Genomic DNA, 19881 nt, shown 5'->3' on the forward strand with positions numbered 1-19881 from the left:
TTTTTCATATCATTAAATATTCTCATAAGATATAATTTTAGATAGCTTCACAGAATTTTTTAAACTTTTATTTTATTTTTAAACTTTACAAATTGTATTAGTTTTGCCAAATATCAAAATGAATCCGCCACAGGTATACATGTGTTCCCCATCCTGAACCCTCCTCCCTCCTCCCTCCCCATACTATCCCTCTGGGTCGTCCCAGTGCACTAGCCCCAAGCATCCAGTATCGTGCATCAAACCTGGACTGGCAACTCGTTTCATACATGATATTATACATGTTTCAATGCCATTCTCCCAAATCTTCCCACCCTCTCCCTCTGCAACAGAGTCCATAAGACTGTTCTATACATCAGTGTCTCTTTTGCTGTCTCACACACAGGGTTATTGTTAGCATCTTTCTAAATTCCATATATATGCGTTAGTATACTGTATTGGTGTTTTTCTTTCTGGCTTACTTCACTCTGTATAATAGGTTCCAGTTTCATCCACCTCAATAGAACTGATTCAAATGTATTCTTTTTAATGCAACTCCTACAGCTCAACTCCAGAAAAATAAATGACCCAATCAAAAAATGGGCCAAAGAACTAAATAGACATTTCTCCAAAGAAGACATACAGATGGCTAACACACACATGAAAAGATGCTCAACATCACTCATTATCAGAGAAATGCAAATCAAAACCACAATGAGGTACCATTTCACACCAGTCAGAATGGCTGCGATCCAAAAGTCTACAAGCAATAAATGCTGGAGACGGTGTGGAAAAAGGGGAACCCTCTTACACTGTTGGTGGGAATGCAAACTAGTACAGCCACTATGGAGAACAGTGTGGAGATTCCTTACAAAACTGGAAATAGAACTGCCTTATGATCCAGCAGTCCCACTGCTGGGCATACACACTGAGGAAACCAGAAGGGAAAGAGACACGTGTACCCCAATGTTCATCACAGCACTGTTTATAATAGCCAGGACATGGAAGCAACCTAGATGTCCATCAGCAGATGAATGGATAAGAAAGCTGTGGTACATATACACAATGGAGTATTACTCAGCCATTAAAAAGAATACATTTGAATCAGATTTTTTTACATAGAAATACTGTGTAGTCATGTATTCACCTGTAGTCAAACATCTACTGTTTCCTGTTTTGCCTCTTTCTAATATTTTTTCTTTAAATATCTTTTTTCACAACTGTGTGGCCCAGTTTTTACTCCTTATAATTATTGATTCTTAGAGATGAAATTTTTTTAATCACAGAATAGCAACCTCTTTTTAAAGTCTTGCTGTATACTAGGAACTGTACTGATCTTTGGAGGCATGGTGGAGGAAGCTGAGAGAGGGGAGATAAACACTGCCAAGATGATTTCAAACTAGAGGTACTAATTTAATTCCAACCTATGAATACCTAGGAGGACATATTCACTATACTCTAGGCAACATTATTAATCTCATTATTAAAAGGTATGATACTTCATCAGCCAAACTGTACCTAATTGCTATTTAATTGAATATTTAACTCATAGGTTATAGTCAATATATACTTAGATGTTTGTCATTTGTATTTCTGATTTAAAACATATTTTTACATTAATGGTATAAACTAGAATAATGTCTAGACATAGAATTTATACTGGGCATTTTTCCTTTTGTTTCTAAATTTTTTATGGAACTGCTCTGTTTAAGTATGAACTGTGATATTGACTAAAATCATAGGATCTTAAACATAGCCTTTAACTGAAGAGCAAAAGGGAAATAACTTACTTATGTTACCTATTTTTCTTTTAGTTGTTTTGTTCTGCCATTTCATTGTCTCAAAGTAAACTTTTAAATAATAACATATAGAAATTAAAATTGTCTTTTTCTGTAACATATAATGGTGTGTAAGAAAGTACCATCAGAAATGGTTTTCCTCACTAAAAATATGTCTGGTTTAATAAAATAAAAATAATCGATGTTAGACCTTAATAAACTAGAGTGTGGATAATTACTCATCTACAGGATGTACCATTTAAAATTTCATTACCAGTTTTAAAGGTCTGGATATGCAAATTGATTTTGTAAATTTTAAAGAGGGTAATACTTAATCTACTAAAATAAACTATTTTTAATAGTTTTAGAAGCACAATTTACATGCAAATATTTTATATGCTAACTTCAGCTATTTCTTGTCTGTTTCATAAGCAAGTCTGACAAAAGAAGCCTATTCAGCAACACTGTTAGCCACTGGTTTGGTGTATGTTATTGATTGTATTTCTAAATCAATTATACTTTTTTTAAAAAACAGCAAATATGATGGAGCACATCCAAGTAAGTGTTATTTTCTTCAGTGCTTAATTCTGAAAGTTCCTATGCTGACTGTAATAATACTACCACTATTTAAAACCTTTAAAAATTGTCTGCTTTGGAACTATCTTTACTTGCTCTAAAATACTCTTTTGAATAACTTGTTATTTGCAGTTATATTTTGATTTTGTACATCACAGAACGTTGGAGCCAAGTAGTTGCGCTTCGTTGTACGAATGTTGGTCAAATGCTATTGTGAAAAAGATGCCACATGAACAAACGGTTTTTTGATGAAAAGTTCTGTCATTGGACATTCACATGCACTTTGTTAATTTCTATCAAATATAATCTTTCAGATTCCTCAAAATTTAAACATAAATATCTTGATTGACTAGCCTTTCTTCGGCTTTTTTGGTGATATAATTGAAAAATCGGAATTTAAAATTTTTGAGGTGTGCAACTTGATGACTTGGTATTTGTACGTTTTGTGAAAGACCACCACAATCAAGCTAATTAGTATATCCATCACTTCATATAGATACCCTTAGCAAATTTCAGGAACACAATGTAGTATTGTTAACGTTCACCATGTTGTAATTAAATATCCAGAAATTTATTTTTCTTGTGTAACAGAAACTTTGAACCCCTTCGACCAATATCTTCCTATTCTCTGCAATTCCCTGCCTCTGGCACCCTCCATTCTACTCTCTGTTTTTATGACTCTGACTGTTTTAGACGCCACATATAAGTGAGATCATGCAGTATTTGTCTTTCTGTGTCTGGCTTATTTCACTTAATATAATGTGCCTCGGGTTTATTCATGTTGTCAGGAATGGAAGGGTTTTCTTCTTTTTTAAGGTTGAGTAGTTCTTCATTAATGCATACACACAGACATAAACACACACACACACACACACACACATACATATATCACATTTTCTTTATCCATCCATAGTTTTGCTACATGAATAATACTGCTTTGAGCATAAGAGCCAAATATCTTTTTGAGATTCTGATTTCAATTTCTTTGAATATACCCAGAAGTAGTATTGGTGAATTATATTATAGTTCAGTTTTTCACTTTTGGGGGGAAACATCATAATGTTTTTCATAGCAGTTGCACTGTTCTTATCAACAGTGTACAAGGGTTCCATTTTCTTCACATCTCACCAAAACTTGTTATTTTTTGGGTTTCCAGTAAAAGTCATCCTTACAGATGCAACATGATGTCTCATTTTAGTTTTGATTTGCATTTTGAGCGTATCTTGATCCTTGTTTTTGCTTTGTGTTCAAAACATATGCTGCAATCTTAGAAGAAACTTTGTTCTTATTCAAATAAATTCACTTTTACATGTTTACAGTCTGCCTCTCATGCCAAATTTAATTTAAAAATATACTTGAGCACAGTTTGAAAACTGAAATAAAATAGAATGTGATTCTTTTTCTTGTGGATATAGAATTATCTTATGTAATTTAGTGATTTGACAGCAACCTCTAAAAGATACTAATTTTTAAAGTAATGAAGTTAATTACCAATTAATTACCTGCTCAAACATATAAATAGAACTAAAGATATGAAAAGTGACCTTAGGAAGGTACAGATTGGAAATTTATCATAAATCAATAATTTCTTGCTTTTTAGCTTGGGTAATCTTACATAATGATCACTCATCCAGAAGATAAAGCTATAACATTATGATAGGGAAAATGCATTTTTAGAATGCTGTATTTGTATTTTACCCACCTTGATGCTAATAAAAATGTTAATACTAATATATAAAAACTGGCAAGTGACCTCAGTGACCATGATGATCTTCATAGTACTAGAGTAGGGGCATCTTCAGTGAAAAAAGCAATTGGTCGATTATTTCCCCTAACCAACCATTACAGTATTAGTGTTTTCCAGGACTCAGTCATAGATTTTTTTCTTATCATCCATGCTTTACAGGGGTCTCTTTATCCATTACTAAATATACTATCTCCACCTAAATATTATTGATTTTAGAGTTAATCTCCAGACTTGAACTTTCTTGTGAACTTCAGACTTCTGAGTCAAATTTTCTATTGCATGTCTTCACTAGAATATTCCACAAGCATCTTCAATAATAGTACATCTAAACCTCAGCATCTTTATTTTTTGATTTCCTTCAAATTGCTTTCTACTGTCATTGTCTCTGCCACAGTCTGGACACTTCTCATTATCCATTACCCAAAGTCTCTCTCTGGGATTGTTGCAAATGTCTCTTTACCGATTGCCCTACTTCTTACCCTTTGATCAGTTTAATATCTATACTTAGTTATGTTTCCAACACACAAATAAAACTGTGCCATTTTGTGCTTTGCCATTATGTGCTTTAATTGCTTAAGTGGCCCCTTAGCTCAATTTTACACATTAGAAACTCATGACATATTATATAGAGAACTATCTCAACTGGCATTCTGTCCTCCCACTTTACCAAAATAGTTGTTCTGTTCTAAACTTGCCAGTTTTCTCATTCCACTTCGGTTTTGTACATGTCTTTATCCATGCCTGAAAAGTTCTCTAATGCTTTTCTGACAAGAAATTCAATAAATACGTTTTACATCTCAGTCGAAACTCATTAGAGAAGTCATCTCTGACAACTCATGGTAGACATATGCCCCTTTCCTCTCACCAAGGGTGCCATTAATTGCCCTAGAGCAACGACCAACTTAAGGTTCGATATCTCAGTTTTTCTTTCTCTAGATTTAAGCTGTCTTTAAGCAAAAGATCATATTTTGTTATATATGCACCAGTTAGCATAGTGCTTAGCCTGTGACAGAACCTAATGCAATGATAACCAGTCTCTCTGGGGGCCAGAGTGGAGTTGGTTATGTTCACTTTGGTGGTAGGCTCTGATTCACCCATACAGATTCAGCTTGAGAAAGTGTCTGTTTATCTGTTTTGCATATTGATCTATAGCACAATATTTTGGAGAAAAAAGTGTTTAAAATTTTAAAATAGTACAAAAGGAACAAAATTTGGAGTGAAACAAATTTTAGTATAAGTCCTCTCTAGCATGACTAGTAATTATTTATCCTTGGGCAAATTACTGAATATTTAGTCTTTAAAATAAGACTTACAATCTATATACTGCATAATTGTTGTGAAAAGTAAAATGAAGATAATATTTTTATCATAAACTCATAGTTTTATAGCTTAATCATTCTTGTATTAAATGATACTTCAAAACAGAGCCAAATTACAAGTTGGATGAATAAATTTACATATAAGAGATCTGCATTTATAGGTATGAAGAATAATGCCATAGGGTTTCCCAGTATTTTTTTCAATGGAGAAGTCTAAGAAAAACATTTTTCTCTTTGAATATTTGGGTAAGCAAATGTGAACAGTATGCTTGCTATATTTTTTCAATACCAGTTAAAATGTAATAATGAAGTATTTTTCCAGAGATGTTACTTTAGAATTTTTTCCAGGCTTCCCTCATAGCTCAGTCAGTAAAGAATCTTCCTGTAATGGAGACACAGGCTTGATTCCTGGGTTGGGAAGATCCAGTGAAGAAGGAAATGTCAACCCACTCCAATATTCTTGCCTGGAGGATCCCATGGACAGTAAAGCCTGCCAGGCTACTGTCCATGAGGTCTCAAAAGTAGGATGCGACTCAGCAAATAAACCACCACCATTTTTCATGGAACTTCTTTTCACATTTAACAGAACATTATTTTTCTGTGACTCAATCATTAAGATTGAGTTTGGAAAGTTATATTTAACCCCATAATTTATCTTTCAGTTAGATATAAAATGCAATAGTATATGAGTAGTATACAAACAAAAAAAGTTTGGGTAATATTCCTGGTCATTTTCCTAGCACTACACAGTATATCTTTCTGTGATAATGAAAATGATCTATAAACTGTTCGCTCTGTCCAGTACTGATGCTGCTAGCATCATGCAGCTATTAAGAACTTGAAGTGTGTGCATTGCAACTGAAGAACTGACTTTTTCTCATTCAATTTTAATTGATTTAAATTTAAATAGGCATATGTAACTGGTGACTTTTTATTAGACACCTCAGTTCAAAGCAATTCTGTTGTGGATAATTACCACAAGTTACCTATTATTAGTGGTATGGATTAATCTTCCTTACTTTAACCTGAAAGTTGAATCATGCACCATTTTTTCTTAGTAACTTTTTATAGTTCTATCATCCATCAATTTGATGAAAGTCATTTTGAATCCAGTTTAATTTCCTGCCACTGCCACTTCTTGGAACAAATAGTTCTTTAAGTTTATTATCCACTTTGAATAAGGGCTTCCTGATACTTATTGTAAGAAAACTTTGCCCAATTTCAATGTTTTACCACCACCATATCAGAGTTAGCCAAAAAAAAAAATCCATTGATAATTTATCTATTATGTTCATGTCTACACGATTCTGATCCTATTTATTCTATAATTTTATCTTTGTGAATTAAAAGATTGCCATCATGTGAATATATTACATGAGTCTACATCAGATTCTAGAAGCACGTTGTTTAACATTGATTCAGTACACTTGACTTTATGTCTACCACAGTCATTTTTTAATGCATAAGAATTTCCTAAATGTTTTGATTACCAGCACAGGGTTAATATACTAGTGGTAGGAGAAGGATAGCAAACAAAAACAAATAGCAATAACACTTAAACTCCTTTTATTATCTCTCTTTATTCTGAGTTATAGGTCATTATACATAATTTGAATTTTGTGCCTGTATAATCTTTCTTTGAACTTCCTTACTCTAGATTGTATCTTCCACTCTTCTGCTTATTTGTACCGAACTGTGAGACCTTATAGTTGTTTCATCAACTGTCTTCACTTAACCAAGAAGTTTGACTTTATCCAGCAACTTCAAGATTTCAAATCTTATAGACTTTGTGGGTTGAAAAGATTATAATACACCTTAATCTCTAACAGTTCAGTTCAGTTCAGTCACTCACTCATGTCCAACTCTTTGCAACCCCATGGACTGAAGCACACCAGGCTTCCCTGTCCATCACCAACTCCTGGAGCATGCTCAAATTCATGTCCATTGAGTTGGTGATGCCATCAAAACATCTCATCCTCTGTCATCCCCTTCTCCTCCTGCCTTCAATCTTTTCCAGCATCAGGGTCTTTTCCAGTGAGTCAGTTCTTTGCATCAGGTGGCCAAAGTATTGTAGTTTCAGCTTCAGCATCAGTCCTTCCAATGAAGACTTGGGATTGATTTCCTTTACGATGGACTGATTGGATCTCCTGCAGTCCAAGGGACTCTCAAGAGTGTTCTCCAACACCACAGTTCAAAAACATCAGTTCTTTGGTGCTCAACTTTATTTATGGTCCAACTCTCACATCCATACATGACAACTGGAAAAAAACATGGCTTTAATCATATAGACCTTTGTCACCAGAGTAGTGTCTCTGCTTTTCAATATGCTGTCTATGTTAGCAATAGCATTTTTTAAAAGCAGTAGAAACATATTAAACAGCTTTGTCAATGCTCAAATTTATTTTGATTTTTCACAATAATTCAGTAGTCCTTTAAAAGACTTTTGAAATAATTTTTATAAATAATTTTAAAAGTCTAAGTAGGTTACATTGACCCCCTTCCCCTATGATTATTTCTTCTCTTTAAAATCTATAAATTAATCCAACACAGTGAGAGGGTAACAGGCACGAAGGCCAGGGGTCTCCAAATGGAGGAAATAGCCTGCAAGTGTCAGACATTTTTGTCTCTCTTAATGCACTGGTCATAACAAACACCCACTTCCAACAATACAAAAGAAGACTCTATACATAGATATCACCAGATGGTCAACACCGAAATCAGAGGGATTATATTCTTTGCAGCCAAAGATGGAGAAGCTCTATACAGTCAGCAAAAACAAGACCAGGAGCTGACTGTGGCTCAAACCATGAACTCCTTATTGCCAAATTCAGACTGAAATTGAAGAAAGTAGGGAAAACCACTAGATCATTCAGGTATGACCTAAATCAAATCCCTTATTATTATACAGTGGAAGTGAGAAATAGATTTAAGGGCCTAGATCTGATAGAGAGAGTGCCTGATGAACTATGGAATGAGGTTCGTGACATTGTACAGGAGACAGGGATCAAGACTATCCCCATGGAAAAGAAATGCAAAAAAGCAAAATGGCTGTCTGGGGAGGCCTTACAAATAGCTGTGAAAAGAAGAAAAGTGAAAAGCAAAGGAGAAAAGGAAAGATATAAGCATCTGAAGGCAGAGTTCCAAAGAATAGCAAGAAGAGATAAGAAAGCCTTCTTCAGTGATCAATGCAAAAAAATAGAGGAAAACAACAGAATGGGAAAGACTAGAGATCTCTTCAAGAAAATTAGAGACACCAAGGGAACATTTCATGCAAAGATGGGCTCGATAAAGGACAGAAATGGTATGGACCTAACAGAAGCACAAGATTTTAAGAAGAGGTGGCAAGAGTACACAGAAGAACTGTACAAAAAGATCTTCACGACACCAGATAATCACGATGGTGTGATCACTGACCTAGAGCCAGACACCCTGGGATGTGAAGTCAAGTGGGCCTTAGAAAGCATCACTATGAACAAAGCTAATGGAGGTGATGGAATTCCAGTTGAGCTATTTCAAATCCTGAAAGATGATGCTGTGAAAGTGCTGAACTCAATATGCCAGCAAATTTGGAAAATTCAGCAGTGGCCACAGGACTGGAAAAGGTCAGTTTTCATTCCAATCCCAAAGAAAGGCAATGCCAAAGAATGCTCAAACTACCACACAGTTGCAGTCATCTTACACGCTAGTAAAGTAATGCTCAAAATTCTCCAAGCCAGGCTTCAGCAATATGTGAACCATGAACTTCCTGATGTTCAAGCTGGTTTTAGAAAAGGCAGAGGAACCAGAGATCAAATTCCCAACATCTGCTGGATCATGGAAAAAGCAAGAGAGTTCCAGAAAAACATCTATTTCTGCTTTATTGACTATGCCAAAGCCTTTGACTGTGTGGATCACAATAAATTGTGAAAAATTCTGAAAGAGATGGGTATACCAGACCCTTGATCTGCCTCTTGAGAAATTGTATGCAGGTCAGGAAGCAACAGTTAGAACTGGACATGGAACAACAGACTGGTTCCAAATAGGAAAAGGAGTCCGTCAAGGCTGTATATTGTCACCCTGTTTATTTAACTTATATGCAGAGTACATCATGAGAAACGCTGGACTGGAAAAAGCACAAGCTGGAATCAAGATTGCCGAGAGAAATATCAATAACCTCAGATATGCAGATGACACCACCCTTATGGCAGAAAGTGAAGAGGAACTCAAAAGCCTCTTGATGAAAGTGAAAGTGGAGAGTGAAAAAGTTGGCTTAAAGCTCAACATTCAGAAAACGAAGATCATGGCAACCGGTCCCATCACTTCATGGGAAATAGATGGGGAAACAGTGGAAACAGTGTCAGACTTTATTTTTCTGGGCTCCAAAATCACTGCAGATGGTGACTGCAGCCATGAAATTAAAAGACACTTACTCCTTGGAAGGAAAGTTATGACCAACCTAGATAGCATATTCAAAAGCAGAGACATTACTTTGCCAACAAAGGTTTGTCTAGTCAAGGCTACGGTTTTTCCAGTGGTCATGTATGGATGTGAGAGTTGGACTGTGAAGAAGGCTGAGCGCCAAAGAATTGATGCTTTTGAACTGTGGTGTTGGAGAAGACTCTTGAGAATCCCTTGGACTGCAAGGAGATCCAACCAGTCCATTCTGAAGGAGATCAGCCCTGGGATATCTTTGGAAGGAATGATGCTAAAACTGAAACTCCAGTACTTTGGCCACCTCGTGCGAAGAGTTGACTCATTGGAAAAGACTCTGGTGCTGGGAGGGATTGGGGTCAGGAGGAGAAGGGGACGACAGAGGATGAGATGGCTGAATGGCATCACTGACTCGATGGATGTGAGTCTGAGTGAACTCCGGGAGTTGGTGATGGACAGACAGGGAGGCCTGGCGTGCTGTGATTCATGGGGTCGCAAAGAGTTGGACACGACTGAGTGACTGAACTGAACTGAAGCGGCAGGAGGAAAAAGCTAGCGATATTTTTTCCTTCTCTATACAAATTTAAAAGGAGGTTTCTCAAAAATACTGTGTTGCCATAATGACACCTGGTTTCACCCGAAGTTAACTATTCTCAAACCTAGAGATAACCAATGCATTTTTCTTATGGGAATGTTTAGCTTAAGCTATACTAATGTACTATTCATTTACCCCAAACTCTGTCTTCAAGTTGGTTCCACCTCTTGGCTCAGAACCTACTTGAGAAACCAGTATGTTATACTCAGATATTGTTCCCCTAATCTATATAAACAAAACTATTTGTATGGTGATCTGCCCTTCTTCAAGATTCAAGTTAATCACTTTATGGCCCAAGAGGAACCATTTGGTGCCAAGATTATCCCAAAATGCATCTTATGGGTGAGGGGCCTGGTGCCATTCTGAGTTTTAAGACATTCCTTTCTTTCATTACGGAGAAGGCAATGGCACCCTACTCCAGTACTCTTGCCTGAAAAATCCCATGGACGGAGGAGCCTGACTGCTAGTGACTATATAACATCCAGCTGAAGACTAGCAAGGGGGCACTCTTTCTGCCCCCTTCTGATGCCTATGTCAGAAGCTTTCTCTATCTCCTTTATACTTTAATAAAACTTTATTACACAAAAGCTCTGAGCGATCAAGCCTCGTCTCTGGCCCCAGATTGAATTCTTCTCATCCGGGGGCCAAGAATCCCGGCGTCTTTGCGTGATTCAACAACAACCTTTCAACAGTTTACTCAGATTTTGCAAAGAACTGTATATGTTGCTTTCTGTCAGACCCCATAACTAATTCTAAAAATCATCTATGTCTGGTTCTCTCTTTTTCTAGGCACATTCCCAGCCCTTTGGAATCAGGCACCAACAAGTGAGTCATTATGTTTAAGATGTTTGGGAGTTCATTTTGGTTGCCTTATGCAGTTACCTCTAACCTTTGAATCATTGGTATGTTTTGATACTGAGTCATATCTCTGGCCACCTCATGCAAAGAATTGACTCACTGGAAAAGACTCTGATGCTGGGAGGGATTGGGGGCAGGAGGAGAAGGGGATGACAGAGGATGAGATGGCTGGATGGCATCACTGACTCGATGGACGTGAGTCTGGGTGAACTCCGGGAGTTGGTGAGGGACCCGGAAGCCTGGCATGCTGCGATTCATGGGGTCCAGAGTCGGACACGACTGAGCGACTGAACTGATCTGATTGTATGTATCATCTCAGTTTAAAAAAATAACTTAAACACCATGCTCTAGGTATGTTCAGCTTTAGTGATCATGCCAATTTTCAAAAACTGGTTTATTATCTCACACTCTCACTAACAGTCCATGAGTTTCACTTACTTACATTCTCAACAACACTTGGTTTTGTCAACTAAAATAATTGATTATTATAATTGGTTTGCAGTAATTTGGCATTTTGATTGTAATTTATATATTTAAAGTCTGTCTGTGGTTCGGATACCCTCTTTTGAGAATTGTCTAAGTCCTTTTCCTGTTTTTTAAAATGTGTTGTCTGTATTTTTCCAATTAACTTTATATAGTTTTAAATATATATATGTGTATAGATCTATTGTAGGGTACAGGTATTGGAAGTATTTTCCAGTTTGTAAAGTCCTTTTTTACTTTCTTAATTATATCTCTTGATATTTTTAATCTAGATTAATTTGAAGTTCAATTAAACAACATTTTAACCTTTTTTCCTTTTACCTTTGCTCTCATTGTCTTTTTAAGAAATCTTTGACTACTTCAAAGTCAAAGATTTTCTTCTGTAATAAACTATTCTTTTCTAATATATACATCTAAGTCCTGCTCTAGCTTTTCACAGTTTTGGATACAATTTAGTTTCCATTATCATTCATTCCATGTCATATTATTCCAATTTAAGTATTATAGTAATTAGGGATTTAATATAGGTTTTAGAAGTCACAAGGATGGGGAAGAGATGGGGTAATGAAAGCACAGAGGGGCTCCAATTGGGGTATAAAAGAAATAGTAACCAAATGGCTTCCATTGGAATATCTAGATGTATTGGAGAAACTGAAGCTTAAAGAAAGTTTTAGAAAAGTCTTCACATTTGGCTTATTGATTTAGAGAAGCAAGTAGGGAGGTCTGTGAATATTGCTATGAAGGTATAGTGAAGCTTGTATGACAGTCTTCAAAAAATAATGGTTTCTGCCACATTTTGTTTTGGTCTCAATAGTACTATAGCTGGTAAGCGTTCTTTGGTAAAGTGACCCCAAACCAAAGTTACATTTTTATAGAATCTGAGTTATTAACAGTTCTTTTGGGGCCTGTTTGTGTTGGTTGTTGCGGTTTTGCATTCAATTTACCACATGACATCAAAGTACTAGAAGACCCCTCAGAAAATGTGTTCCAAACACATTCCTCCCTTCCTATATGGTGTAGTGGCAACCCAAGTTCCTCTTGGTATTCTCCATTCAGTATAGAAAGAGACTCAGCTGGGAGCCTTTAGCCACCAGCACTCCCAACAAGTGAGGGCATGAGTGCTTCAGTCCAGAAGGAGTAGTCTGGGTTCCGGACCCCCCATCTACTACTGTCCTACTCTTATGCTGCTCTCAGCCTCTTATTTTATATCAAAAGTTCAATGAGAAGCTCTGCTATGATTTTGTTTGGTCTTTTTTTCTTGAGAGATAAGAAGATGAGTAGGATAAGATTACAACCCCTGCTGTAGCTGGTCTTAGGAGTGAAAATGATATGCCTTGTCTTCATCACTTCTGTCTATTTGAGATGCCCTCTTTTGGATAGCACTTCTGCCAGTATAGGGTACCTACCAAGCCGCTTATCCTTTAGAATTCTTAACATCTTCTCAAATCATAGCTATTGCATTTGTCCATTTGTTTTCAAAAGTGGGCAAACATATGTCAAAGCACATACACATGGACGCCCTGAGTATCAAACATAATCCTTACTATCCCTCAATCTAAGAACAGCCCTACCTCCTCATGATGATTATGGTCAATTATCTTTTCCAAGCTGATAATCCCTTTCCTTGCCTGCTTGTTTCTTGATGTAAGGAAACTTAAGTGACCGAGTGATTACCATAACTTAAAGTTTAGTGGTACTCTTTCTATTCCCTGTGGGGAAATATTTGTCTCTGGGAACCAAGACATCTAAACCCATATTACCATGGGGACAGGAAGCTTAAATTCTCCAACAAAGACATTGAGTTTGATGCTAAGCAAGGCTACAATGACTTCTATCTTTGGTAACCAAACCCATGTCTTATCCTATCTATTTAAGACACAGAAACATTAAATGATCATTGATTTAGCATAAAAGTGAATATTGACAAAGGTCTCCCCATATTTATCAGCTATCACATCCAAACTTACTTGTCTCAGTTATACCCTTAAAAGGCATTTCTGTCTCTCCATCAGGTGAACAATTTCTAGGCAGTGAGATGGATAATAGAACCAATTGAACCTCTGTATATGGGTTAAGTTTCATACTTTCTTTTCTATAAAGAGGAGTCATGTTATATGGGATAGTGGATAAGTGGATCACACCAGATATGATTCTATCTGAGGCCTCACAAGGAGTAAAGCATACCCTACTGAATGTGTATTAATTCTACTCAAGCTGAATCTCTGCCCTTTCCAGTATGGAAGGGATCTAATGTAATTAACTTGCCAAGTAACAGGTTGTCTCTTCAAAGTGAAGTGAAAGTCACTCAGTTGTGTCCAACTTTTTGTGACCCCATGGACTATACAGTCCATGGAATTCCCCAGGCCAGAATACTAGAGTGAGTAGCCTTTCCCTTCTCCAGGGGATATTCCCAACTCAGGGATCAAACATATGTCTCCCACAACGCAGGCAGATTCTTTACCAGCTGAGCCACAAGGGAAGCCCAAAGGATGGTATTATATCAGGAACTCAGAATTAATCTCTATTGCTGACTTTGTCAGCAGCAGAGGTTGGATGTCCCTACAGTTGGATTTTATACATAGTCTTTATTGCTCTCTCCATGGCTGTTTGTGTCTGTAAACTCATTGTAGGTCCCTCTGGGGAGAAGAGTGGGGAAGTCATTATTCTATTGATTTGCTATTGATTTGAAGAGCCCTTCTTCATGGAGACTCAGTCTTTCCTGTGGTCATGAAATTCAAGGTTGAAACTGGCTTAAGTCAAACAACTGAGCAAGGGACTGGTTCTTAAAAGGACAGCCAACTTCAACATCTTGGCTACCTTTCCTTAATTTTTTTTTTTTTTTAATTTTTAGGTTGAAGAGTTTATTTATTGGAAGCTCATTAGCTGTGACTTGGGACATAGTGATATATTAACCATCTCCTTAATTCTCAAGGGGTTATATCCCTTTGGCTGCCACTTTGACGCTCAAAGTCATTTTAGTACTGCCATCTGGCCTCTGTCACTTAGGGTTCCTATCATCCACGTTGCTATCAGGGTTTACTGTTCTGAAACATCATCTTCTATTAAGTTCAATACCAGTAAATCACATTGAGCTTCTTGGTGATAGTTAATGCCTCTTTCCCTAGGACATTCCTTTTTTCTTTTTTCAAGTGTCTTTTACTGAGCCCTCAGTATAAAACTTAGTTGGTGAATTTTTTTGACCCTAGGTAGAGTGTCTACTTAAGCATATCCATTTCTCTGAGAATTCTAATCTCTTCTGCAACTGTCTTTTATAGAAATTCTGACATTTCTATTTATTTACTCTTAGCCTTCTCTTTCTCTAACCTCCAAGAGCCATCCTGAAAGTGAAAGTGAAGTTGCTCAGTTGTGTCCGACTCTTTGCCACCCCATGGACTGTAGCCCACCAGGCTCCTCCATCCGTGGGATTCTCCAGGCAAGAATTCTGGATTGGGTTGCCATTTCCTTCTCCAGGAGATCTTCCCAACCCAGGGATCGAACCCGGGTCTCCCGCATTGCAGACCTGACTTTCACTGTATTCTCATAGTAATGGATTCTTCCTATTCACACCTAGTTTCATATCATGGTAGAACAGAAAGCTATCAGCTCATGATAACTTATTTTTCAAATAAGAAACAAAAAAATCAATTTATAATAAAATTAGATCAGATCAGGTCAGTCACTCAGTCATGTCCGACTCTTTGTGACCCCATGAATCGCAGCACGCCAGGCCTCCCTGTCCATCACCAACTCCCAGAGTTCACTCAGACTCACGTCCATCAAGTCAGTGATGCCATCCAGCCATCTCATCCTCTGTCGTTCCCTTCTCCTCCTGCCCCCAATCCCTCCCAGCATCAGAGTCTTTTCCAATGAGTCAACTCTTCGCATGAGGTGGCCAAAGTACTGGAGTTTCAGCTTTAGCATCATTCCTTCCAAAGAAATCCCAGGGCTGATCTCCTTCAGAATGGACTGGTTGGATCTCCTTGCAGTCCAAGGGACTCTCAAGAGTCTTCTCCAACACCATGGTTCAAAAGCATCAATTCTTCAGTGCTCAGCCTTCTTCACAGTCCAACTCTCACATCCATACATGACCACAGGAAAAACCATAGCCTTGACTAGACGGACCTTTGTTGGCAAAGTAATGTCTCTGCTTTTGAATATGCTATCTAGGTTGGTCATAACTTTCCTTCCAAGGAGTAAGCGTCTTTTAATTTCATGGCTGAAGTCACCATCTGCAGTGATTTTGGAGCCCCACAAAAATAAAGTCTGACACTGTTTCCACTGTTTCCCCATCTATTTCCCATGAAGTGGTGGGACTAGATGCCATGATCTTCATTTTCTGAATGTTGAGCTTTAAGCCAACTTTTTCACTCTCCTCTTTCACTTTCATCAAGAGGCTTTTGAGTTCCTCTTCACTTTCTGCCATAAGGGTGATGTCATCTGCATATCTGAGGTTATTGATATTTCTCCTGGCAATCTTGATTCCAACTTGTGTTTCTTCCAGTCCAGCGTTTCTCATGATGTACTCTGCATATTAGTTAAATAAACAGGGTGACAATATACAGCCTTGATGGACTCCTTTTCCTATTTGGAACCAGTCTGTTGTTCCATGTCCAGTTCTAACTGTTGCTTCCTGACCTGCATACAAATTTCTCCAGAGGCAGATCAGGTGGTCTGGTATTCCCATCTCTTTCAGAATTTTCCACAGTTTATTGTGATCCACATAGTCAAAGGCTTTGGCATAGTCAATAAAGCAGAAATAGATGCTCTTCTGGAACTCTCTTGCTTTTTCTGTGATCCAGCGGATGTTGGCAATTTGATCTCTCGTTCCTCTGCCTTTTCTAAAACCAGCTTGAACATCAGGAAGTTCACGGTTCACATATTGCTGAAGCCTGGCTTGGAGAATTTTGAGCATTACTTTACTAGCATGATATTTAAATATGTAAATACTCAGACACAACTGTACTAGAAGACATAACAAAAGAAGAAACACTCTGTTATAAATCTAAACTAATACAGTTGAATTGTGGTGATGACTCAAAAATTATGAGCAAAATTGCCATTGCAGACAAATTTTCTAAAATAGTAAACAGTTCTTGGTACATTCGGAACAAAATGATGCACAGGCTTCTCATGATTTGTTTTTGTGATTTAAAAAAATATATAATTAGATTTTTTATCTAGTTTTTAACTTACAGTTGAATAGTGAATGCTGGAAAGGAGTTCAAATGATAGATAATATTCGAGTTGGGAGAAGTGTAAGAAAGGAGGAAAACCAGGTGTCAGAGCAAGTTTACCTGAGAAACTAATTCTTTCAGGGCAATGTACTTAAGCCTGTTTTTACCAATCTGATTCTTTTGATGGAAAAATTTCTGTTATTTGGCCACATGTTAATAAAACATCATACTATCTGCAGTCCAAGGAGCCTTTGTTGAAGTGTCCTGCCATTACTGAGTTACCTGGGTATAGAGCAACTGGTTCATGGTTAGGTAGAAACATTACCTGCATGTTCAATTATTTTAAAACATGCTGATTCCAAAGCTACTTTTAAAGTGGAGAATATAAATGGGATGACATAAATTATTGATTTCTTGAAAATGTTTATAAGCCACCCCCATATGAAACATTTACCTTCTCTCTTTATAACAAGATGGCAACTTATTAAATTATTACTTTAAAGCATTTGTGATAATGAAATTATTCTTGCCAGGGATTAGATTACGATAGGAAATGTGACCATTATTGGCCAATGTTAAAGCATTTGAAATTTTCTCAAGCTAAGAGTTTCCACTGGTGTAGAAAGTAGTCAATGAGAAATAACCTTTCTTCATTTATTGATGTTGTTGGCTCTATACGAAATTGTAGCCATCATGCAATCATGAAAAACATGTCAAAACAAAAACATGGAAAAAACATGGACTCTTGATCCTGACAGTGAGTATAAATTCACCAACAGTGTAATATTCCTGATGTCTGAACTTCTGGTTTCTTGAGATAATATATCCACTTATTGTTTAAACCATTTTAATTTGAATTTCTTTATCTTGCAACTGATGTTCTAACTGATGTAGCAAGTGTTGAAGAGTTATTTTAGTATTATACTTTTCAGTGTCTAAACTACACTCTAACACCAAAAAGTGCTCAAAAATGTATTTAAATTAATCATTAAATGAAATATTTTCACTACTGAACCTAAGAAGTCATCCTATTTTATTAATAAGTATATGAAAAAGGCATTTTTATTTCCTTTGTTCCCATAAGCACTCAATAATCTATAGGGAAAAGGAAAGAGTGGCTATTCTATTAATATCTCTAAGTTTAAATACTTTTCTAGTATAAAGGTGATTGAAAAATCATCTCTGCATTATTCACAATGCATATATAATGCTATTTTAAGAGTATTAGTAATGAAAATGACACATTAGAATTTTATCTAGGGATTTGCATAACATTAGATTACATTCCTGATGATAGTTAAGATTAATTTTCCAAATTTTCAAAAAGTTTTCTTTAAAAAGCAAAACAAAAAACTTCAAATAATAAAAGTCCATATTTCTAGCTGAATTTTATTGTGTGGTTAAAAAACAAATCTTAGTGGGTTACTTTGAAAATTATCTTGGGTGGCATTATATTAATTTTCTGATTGATGGGTTAATCTAAAAAAATTTTAGCATGATTTAAAGAATAAAGGAGGATTTTCCTGGTGGTCCCGTGGGTGGTTAAGAATCCACCTGCCAATGCAGGGAACATGGGTTTGATCCCTGGTCTGGGAAGATTCCACATGCCTCAGGGTAATAAGCCCGTGTGCTGTAACCACTAAAGCCCTCGCACCTGAAGCCCATGCTCTGTAAAGAAGCCTGCGACAATGAGAAGCCTGCACACCACAACTTGAGACTAGCCCCCTCAGTGCAACTAGAGAAAGCTCATGCAAAGTAATGAAGATGCAGCACAGCCAAAAATAAAATTTTTTATAAAAAATTTCCCCTTAAAAAAGGAATAAAAGAATAAGGGCCTCATAAGACTATACTTGGAACTGTCTTTGCTCTTGCCTACAGGAAGATGGTTTTTCCAGTAGTCATGTATGGATGTGAGAGTTGGACCATCAAGAAGGCTGAGCACTGAAGAACTGATGCTTTTGAACTGTGGTGTTGGAGAAGACTCTTGAGAGTTGCTTGGACTGCAAGGAGATCCAACCAGTCCATCCAAAAATAAATCAACCCTGAATACTCATTAGAAGGACTGATGCTGAAGCTGAAGCTCCAATATTTAGGCAGCATTTCCAATACTCCAAAACCAGATGTAAAGGGCCAACTCATTAGAAAAGCCCCTGATGCTGGGAAAGACTGAAAGCAGGAGGAGAAGGGGAAGACAGAGGATGAGATGGTTGGATGGCAACACTGACTCATTTGGCATGAGTTTGAGCAAGCTTTGGAGGATGGTGAAGGACAGGGAAGCCTGGTGTGCTGCAGTTCATGGGGTCACAAAGAGTCGGACACAACCGACTGAACAATAACAGGAGGATGATCATTGTTTTTATCAAAGTAATTAGATGAGTATTTATTCTAAATATTGAAAATTATCATTGGGCCTACCATCTACATGAAATGCTAAGCAATGCAGGAAAAACCTCAAAAAGGATCTCAAGATATCCCTCAAAGGAGCCCTTCACACAAAATGCTTGAAGAATGGGCCTATTCTGGGTCTAATGACAGAGGATGCCCTGGCATAAGGAAAATATTTTCTGTGTTTTATGATTCAGTTCTGTGTTTATTCAGATGTGTTAAAGCAATAAAGACAAAAGCATGTTTTCATGCTATAATTACTAATAACGTGTCAGTGCCAACCCCCTGTCAAGTGTGGCATTGTCCCTTACGCTGGATGGATATTTCTTGCAGAATATTTCCTAGGTGCATTCCATGTACTTTGTATTGGATATAATATTAATATTCCCCAAAGCACTTGGAAAGAGGTCATCTGTATGATGATTAGGAGAAAATGTAAGTATCTATCAGGACACAGATTTTCCAGAGGACTTTATTTTTGGAGAAAGTGTGAAGCAAAACTAAAGTTTTAAATTCATGCTTCTTAAAACTTAGAGGATTGTCTATGAAAGAAAGAACTTCAACAACAACAACAAAATGG

General features: G+C 36.9%; 1 long non-coding RNA gene across 1 annotated transcript in view; it reads left to right on the forward strand.

Moving 5' to 3' along the window:
* Positions 1-11432: 11432 nt before the first annotated feature.
* The window catches only part of LOC138984384 (uncharacterized), a 46914-nt gene continuing 38465 nt past the window's right edge, over positions 11433-19881 (forward strand). The window contains exon 1 of the long non-coding RNA XR_011461641.1: positions 11433-11562. This is a non-coding gene — a long non-coding RNA (uncharacterized lncRNA). The remainder of the gene's footprint in view (positions 11563-19881) is intronic.

Source organism: Bos mutus, chromosome 21 (assembly GCF_027580195.1).
Source record: "Bos mutus isolate GX-2022 chromosome 21, NWIPB_WYAK_1.1, whole genome shotgun sequence".
NCBI classification, from domain to species: Eukaryota; Metazoa; Chordata; class Mammalia; order Artiodactyla; family Bovidae; genus Bos; species Bos mutus.